General features: G+C 47.4%; 1 non-coding gene across 1 annotated transcript; it reads left to right on the top strand.

Annotated features, from left to right (window-relative positions):
* Positions 1-1737: 1737 nt before the first annotated feature.
* Positions 1738-1856, top strand: LOC119160186 (5S ribosomal RNA). The gene has a single exon (XR_012894594.1). It is a non-coding gene; the product is annotated as a 5S ribosomal RNA (ribosomal RNA).
* Positions 1857-7882: the final 6026 nt, after the last annotated feature.

Here is a 7882-nt window from a genome sequence, read left to right as displayed (position 1 = left end):
CGCGGTGGTCTAGTGGCTAAGGTACTCGGCTGCTGACCCTCAGGTCGTGGGTTCGAATCCCGGCTGTGGCGGCTGCATTTCCGATGGAGGCGGAAATGTTGTAGGCCCATGTGCTCATATTTGGGTGCACGTTAAAGAACCCCAGGTGGTCGAAATTTCCGGAGCCCTCCACTACTGCGTCTCTCAGAATCATGAAGTGGTTTTGGGACGTTAAACCCCACATATCAATCAATCAATCACTGCCACCGTGACGTCACTCGTTTTGCCCGAACGAGCGCTCGTACGGGAGGCAGTGGACTCATTGCGATAAAGATAAAGCGATGGCGGCAACTTTTACACGCTTACCAGCTTTATTCTGCCTTTTGGGTGAAGAAGAGTGCTGGTTTAAGTAATGCATTGCGCGTCAAAGCATATACAGATTCACGTGCGAGTCATTTCTTCCACGAAAAAGTCAAAGATTTTATATGCTATCGAAGGTGTGGTCGATCTAGAACAAAGTTTTATAGACCAACAAAGTGACGAAATGAATAGGGTGAATTTTATTCATTCTTTATTTACACACACATACACACTATGTAGAGCATACAGAGAAACGGTTCCTACTCATTTGGAGAGTTTCCGCAGTTTTATTTGTGCTCTTTCAAACATCTGTCTTCATAGACACGTGGTTATTGAGGAGAGTTTGTGCTGCTGCCACAAGGATGTTATCAGCACATTATCAGGGTCAGGACCATTGCAAGAGAAAACGAAATCTCTCGTTTCACACAGACACAAAAAAAAATCTTGTGACCGACACAAGAAGCCGCGTTCCCTCTTTGGCACTCTCACAGTGGTGCGTAGTCGGTCATATAACTTATGTCCCGAGAAAAATGCTAGTACTTGGTGTTAGTACTGGGTTAAACCGTGTAGCCCCCGTGGGTGCTTCTACTTCACTGCCGGTTCTTGGATCGGTATACCTAGGTAGTGGTTCCTAAATATTTTAGCTTGAAATAGAAATCACACCTGAAAACCAATTAAGAAACCGCTTTGCCGTAAGTGTCTAACGCACCTAATTTCCAGAAAACTTATGCTAAGGTGCTAACCGCAACAAAGCGGTATGAATACGGGCAAGAAATATTATGCACAAAACCGATGCATTAAGTCATTCCTTCCATTTTTATAAACCAAATGAACAGAAGTAATACAATTCCGCTGCGCTAATCGCCAATAGCAAAATGTTTACCGATCCTGAAGGAAAAACGCCTGTTCTGAAAATGTACTACCACGCGCGTTTATTGTTTCAATGAGAGGGCTTACGCCAAAAAGTCAGGACACATGACACTTTTATCTTAGAGCAAGAACGAAACATGGTGGATATGGGGCCATTGGAACGAATCGGAAATTTGTAGTATGGACACACGTACCTCCAGGTCACGAAGAAAACGAATGTCTTAAGACAGCTTGACGAACAACACACTCCCATATTCTTCTTCAGTTGTCCTTAGGAAACGAGAACGCTCGCAACTATAGTATACGGTCCCTCTGTCGCGCAGCATCTCCCAACCGTTCGGATTCGCAGCCGTACAGATTGCGAATACCCAGCTCACAAAACACATCACACATTCAAGCTGCAGTTCACGGACACAGAAAAAGACGGTCCTCGCGATTCGCCAACAAGTATACACCAGCACGCCACGAAAACGTTCGTCGGGCTTGCCAATCCATGTCTGTCGAGCGACGAGAGCAAGCGTATAGGCTGCCGTCAGCCATACCATGCTGAATGCGCCGGTTCTCGTCCGATCACCGAAGATAAGCAGCATTGGGCTCGGTCAGTACTTGGGAGGGAGACCACCTGGGAACACCGAGTGCTGATGGCACCTTCTTTGCCCCGCCACGGTGGTCTAGTGGCTAAGGTACTCGGCTGCTGACCCGCAGGTCGAGGGTTCAAATCCCGGCTGCGGCGGCTGCATTTCCGATGGAGGCGGAAATGTTGTAGGCCCGTGTGCTCAGATTTGGGTGCACTGTTATGACCGTCGGCAGTAGGCGCCATGCTGTCGCTGAGAAGCCTAGCCGGGCAGCGTTCCCACGCCTGGAACCCAGTTTTCTCGGAACCAGCGTCCAGAGATGACGGGGGAGCGGCGCTCTTTTAATCCTCAAACAAGTAGCCGACTGGCCGGCTGCCTATGCTCGTCAAACATTGTCCCTGCTAGCCGGAGGATGAGACATCGTGTCGCCACGACGCCGTAAGCCGTTCCAGAGAGGACAACAAAGACAGCGTCTTCCTCGGAAGAAACCGCGGCCGCCGCCACAAATTGCCCTGCTAATTGAGCGGACAAATCGACGGACCGTTTGATGTCCGCTGTCAGGAGCTTGGGACCCCTCGACCAGCGGCACACACACGATGAGGAAGAGCCCCTCTGGCGCCACTTTGCAGTGCAGTGATCACGACTCAATATTGGATGTTCACGTGCGCCGTGCATGCTCGTACCCCTCGCCTGTTGTGTGTGTGTGATTGGTGTTCCACTCAAGAAGGAGGAGCCCGACAGGGCTTATAACTACGCCGCAGGGTGATGGACGTCACTCTGAACCATGTAACGGTTCAACCACCACGCTCGTGGTTTGTGAACTCCTATAACCTCATGCTGTAAATAAATGTAAATAGTACCATAAACCTGTTTGTTTTTCGTATCTCCATTTTGTCAGCGTTCGTTTCCTCAACCCGAAGTTACACCACGCTACACCACGCTACCACAAGAGACCGGGCAGACCCCGGTCCACAACAACTGGGTGCTAGCGGTGGGATCCGCAACAACTGGCCCCAGCGGTGGCATCCGCAACAGCACATTATGGAACCCCAGGTGGTCAAAATTTCCGAAGCCCTCCACTACGGCGTCTCTCATAATCATATGGTGGTTTTGGGACGTTAAACCCCACATATCAATCAATCAGCAAGCGTATAGGCACGTCTGTGCAGCGAAACGTGCCGGTCACAACAGAGTGACGTCAGAGGCTATAGGCAGACACGGTTAGCAGGTTATCTAGATGGCATTGGCCCACCACGGCCGGAATTCGATCCCGCCACCTTCGGGTTAGCAATCGAGAAACAGAACCAGCAGATTACCGTGACGAGCAACTGCAAAGTCAAAGCAAACTACTTAATGCGCGTTATCTGACTCCGTTATGTGTCTGAGAGCGTTGACACTGCGTAACAAGTAAAAGAAAAATGCCGCTTTTGCGAAAATAATGTCAGTACTCTTATAAATTTTGCGTAAGGTGGTGAAAGGAGTCGATTCGCGATCGATAAACTCGAGTATCCCTGCGTGTACATTGAAAATTTCACACTGAAATTGTGATTCAGCAAGTAACACTGGATAAGGTGAATGATCTTTCGAGATTGGAAACTTGCCAGCATATCAGTATGAAAGGCTGCTCCTTTTATCCTGCAATGAAAATGTAAATCACAATAAACCGTGATCATTATATTGATTTGATTGATATGGGAGGTTTAACGTCCCAAAACCACCATATGATTATGAGAGACGCCGTTATAGTGGAGGGCTCCGGAAATTTCGACCACCTGGGGTTCTTTAACGTGCCCCCAAATCTGAGCACACGGGCCTACAACATTTCCGCCTCCATCGGAAATGCAGCCGCCACAGCCGGGATTTGATCCCGCGGCCTGCGGGTCAGCAGCCCAGTACCTTAACCACTAGACCACCATGGCGGGGCAACTTGCCAGCATATCAGTATAAAAGGCTACTCCTTTCGTCCTGCAATGAACTTGAAGGTAAATCACAATGAACCGTGATGATTATATTAACCGTGGTGTTATATTATCTATTCTCCCTATACTATCTGGTGTTTTACGTCTCGAGACCACGATATCATTACGAGGGACGCCGTAGTGAGGGGCTCTGGAAATTTTGACATTCTGTAGTGTACTGACATCGCACCGTAAACGGGCCTCAATCATTTGACCTCCATCGAACTGCCACGGCTGAAATCGAACCCGCTACCCTACAAAGTCGACAGCCGAGCGCCCTAAACGCTGGTCCTCCGTTGCGGACAATTAACTGTCTTTCACTTCGCAACTCCCTTCATACTCCCCTAGCGAGTACGGGGCATGCACACTGCAAAACTGTGAAACCGATTACAAAACACACAAGTACACAGACATTTACAGGTTAGGCCCTGGCGAAAATTCGCTCGATCCGGCTTGCACCAAGACACCTTCTCAAGCTACGACTTGCTTTCACAAAGACAATTTCTTAACGATGACGATAGTTGTAGCGCGAGAACAAAACGACGACACAGAGACAAGAAGGAGACGAAGCACTTCTTGTCTCTGTGTCTCTGTGTTGTCATGGCGCTGTAACTAGCGTCATGCCATACCAACTAGCCCAAGCTGCCACACTTCTAAGTTACAATTTCTTAAGCTACGACTTGGTCTTCATGGCTCTTCTTATAAGTACCTGCGTCTTATATTGTACGTCGCGTCTGAGTTCTCGTTATAAGTACAATCTTATTTTGTACGCTTCGCCAATCTTCGTTGTAGGGACATCTTATATTTTTGGCTTGGCGTGGGTGTTCTTATGAGGACGTCCTTTATAGCACGTCTCGTCACTACCCTCTTATAAGCATATTTTATCTTTTACGCATCCTCGTGGCGCCTCTTATAAGCACACAATTTATGGCACGTCTCGTCATGACTTTCGTTTTAAGCGCTTCGGATATCGTAGGCCTCGTCATTGCCCTTATATAGAAACGTCTAAAAATATATATAAACGTCGTCATCACTCTTGTTATTACGACATATTCTCACACTGACGTCGATACTCGTCGAGACGTTACGAAATCATCACTGGAAATCTAATCAAAACTGCTTGCATGTACATGCCTTGCCATTGTTCATTAACGTCAAATAATTGAGACACCAGTTTTTTGTGTGTTTTCTTTTTCTTTTTGACGTCACTTCCCACGTCGTACACGAGTCAGCGTGGCGACATCGCGCCAGACTTAGTCAGCTCAGAAGCACGCATATGTCTGCTTTATGTTCTCTATACAGTAGCGAGGAGATTTTGTGACAAACACTTCATTGCAATGTCACGCCGCCGTTGTCTCTCTATCGCACTATAGACGCAGTATACCCCGTACGCCCAAAAACAAAGACCTTCTAGAAGTCAGTTTTCCTTCAGACAGCACAGGACTGGAACAACCTTCCCGCCCACATCGCCATGTCATCTCAGTTCGATCAATTTAAAAACGCCGTGAAAAGCCATATTTTATCTTTCTAATTGTGATCTGCTGCTGTTTTTCTATATTTTGTTATTGTTTGTGCCACTTTGCTTTTTTGTTTGTTTCATCTGTTATGTTTTTTTTTTTTTTGCCCACCCTTCATGTAATGTCCCTCGAGACCCTTGAGGTACTAATAAACTAATAAATCATACGTTTTTTTTTTTCATTCCTTGCCACTATAGGCAATACATTCATCAGACCTGCACATCGGACATCACGACATTATCACCCCAACACACTGTATTTTTAAATCACTGTACGCAGTCGATTACACAAAAGCATGTGGAAAAATCTTTTAATATCATTACAGCGTGGCACCGGGAGGTGTGTAAGCTGCACTATAGGCTGTCTGAAAAAAAAAATCAGTGCTGGAAGCTCCACCTCAATTGAAAGCTGTGTATGAACTGCGCAGCATTGAGTCGCCTGTTTTTCTCATTTTCTTCTTCAAAACTTCATTATTTATCCTGTATATGACGCGAATTCGCCAACCTGGCTACACCACGACGTAAGAGTGATGTCGGGGCCCGTATCGTGAGCGTATATACACTGGACCAGCCAGGGCTCGATTCTGGGCAAGTTGTTGATTTAAGCAGCCTTTCGAATTGGTCTCGCGTAATACCGGTCACCATGGAGTGAACCGCTCTCGCATAGAATGTGTTAAAATGCACATTTTCTTTGCAAGCTTTTCGTGTAATTTCTATTTCTTCCGCTCCGTGTCACTCCCTGATTTGAACCGGTGAATAGAAGCTACCCTATGATTTTGTTTGAAGTTGTCTCAGTGTTATTGCTTGTGCTCTGTTTAGGCTTGCTTGCATGGGGGAGTGGATAAACTTTTCTGCACGCCTACGACATCGCTGCTATCACCTATACTCATCTGAGTTCACGGAAGTGTCTGCATTTCTCTCACCATAAAAATGTTCTGTTTTTTCTAATCGCACCCCTTATGTTATACCCCTGTCGGGGGCCTTTAAGGAATAAAGATGAATGAATGAATGATTGAAGCGTTTAATGATTTCATTGTACGCGGTCAGTTTATCTTTGTGTAGTGCAATCAACCCAGTGACGTCATGGCCATTTGTATTAGCGCACCAGTAAGTTAGATCGCGGGTAACCCTGTTGGCCGACTCGTTTGGATTGAGTTGTAGGCCTTCGATGTTACCCAAGCGTCCGGGGAACCAGTGACTGTATTTGATATCCATGCTTTTGTAGTGTAAGCTACACTAGCCGTGGTTTAGCAGCTTCGCGTTACTTATCGAGAGCCGGGCTGCGCATGCCCGAGGAACAGTGACGTCACACGACGCACAGCTGGCGCGCTGAAAAAGTCCTAGAAGCTCCTGGAGTGACGTATACCACTCCTGGTGGGCTGGCGATCAATTGACTCGCGTGAGCTCACTCGCTAGTCTGTCTGTCACTCACGCAACGCATATCCTGGCATAGTTGAGCTAAGCCGTTGCTAATTCTCATTGACCCATCTGGCCGTCTTTGGAGCAACCGTTCCTCTGCTCAGTCGCGTTTATGGGCTATTTTTGTGCGATTATGTGACATATCCCATCCTTTCTTTATATATATTTTCTGGTGGCTATCTTATTTCTTTTGTAATTGTCTATTCAGAATGCTGCGAGTCTAAATCTCGGTGGTGGAGTTTCGCTCGCTCGCTTTAGTGAATGAGCCCTACGGCGGCGCTGGCGTTCCAAAAGTGCAGAATCCTCGGGTAACGTCCCCACGCTTCTCCGAAGAATGACTTGAGATTCCTTCGTCATTCTTCGGAGAAGCAAGGTGTCCGCTACACACTTGCAAGGAATTTTGGGCAATATTTTTTTGTGTGCAGTGGCTGATGATGAAGAAGAATTATGCCTGAAATGGGTACGCGCCACAGTTAATGGCTGATCATCCTTTTGTAACGGGCTTGGGCATTGGACGACCCACTCGTTACGCAATTCGCATTTGTGTGACGCCTGGTTGTTCCTTTGCTGGTCCAAAACGCTATATTACTCATACTAACGCGATTCCTTTACCGACATCAAGCCTGCATATGCCTAAGGCAAGTTGGCAACGGAATTTCAAGCCCCGGCGTGGTTCTACGGTAGTATACTGGGCTGGCACGCAGAGAACCTGGGTTCGAATGCCGCTGTGTCATTGGTGTTTTCTATTTCGTGCGATAATGGTTGAGGACAACTACGGCGCCGCACGCCACCCTTTCATGACCTCAAATAAGTTTTCGCTGTAAAACGAAGAGCTGCGACCAAAAGATGTAGGTTTACTTACGATGTCCCCCCCCCCCCCCCCCCATTTTTTTAGGGGTGAAGCTCCTTAAGGTGTGGGTCCACCTCACAGCATATTCATGGAGTGAATGATGATGAGGGGGGCGAAGGTTCTGAGGGATTTATCGGCAAACCGCGTCCGTCCGTCCGTCGTCTGTTTGACGCACGGACGAACGCAGGGACGGATGCACGGCCGCACTGACAGACGCTTAATTCGCCCCGCCCATCAGCACTCCGTGGATATGCTGTGATTTTTTTATTGTGACATAAGCTTGCCCATACGGCATAACACTTTGATTGCGTATGCGTATTAGATGTGTGTCGCATAACTGCTGTTGTGTACAAAG

Source organism: Rhipicephalus microplus, chromosome 3 (genome assembly GCF_043290135.1).
Source record: "Rhipicephalus microplus isolate Deutch F79 chromosome 3, USDA_Rmic, whole genome shotgun sequence".
NCBI lineage: Eukaryota > Metazoa > Arthropoda > Arachnida > Ixodida > Ixodidae > Rhipicephalus > Rhipicephalus microplus.
Note: the sequence above shows the minus strand (reverse complement) of the source record. Positions and strands in the feature narration are given on the sequence as shown.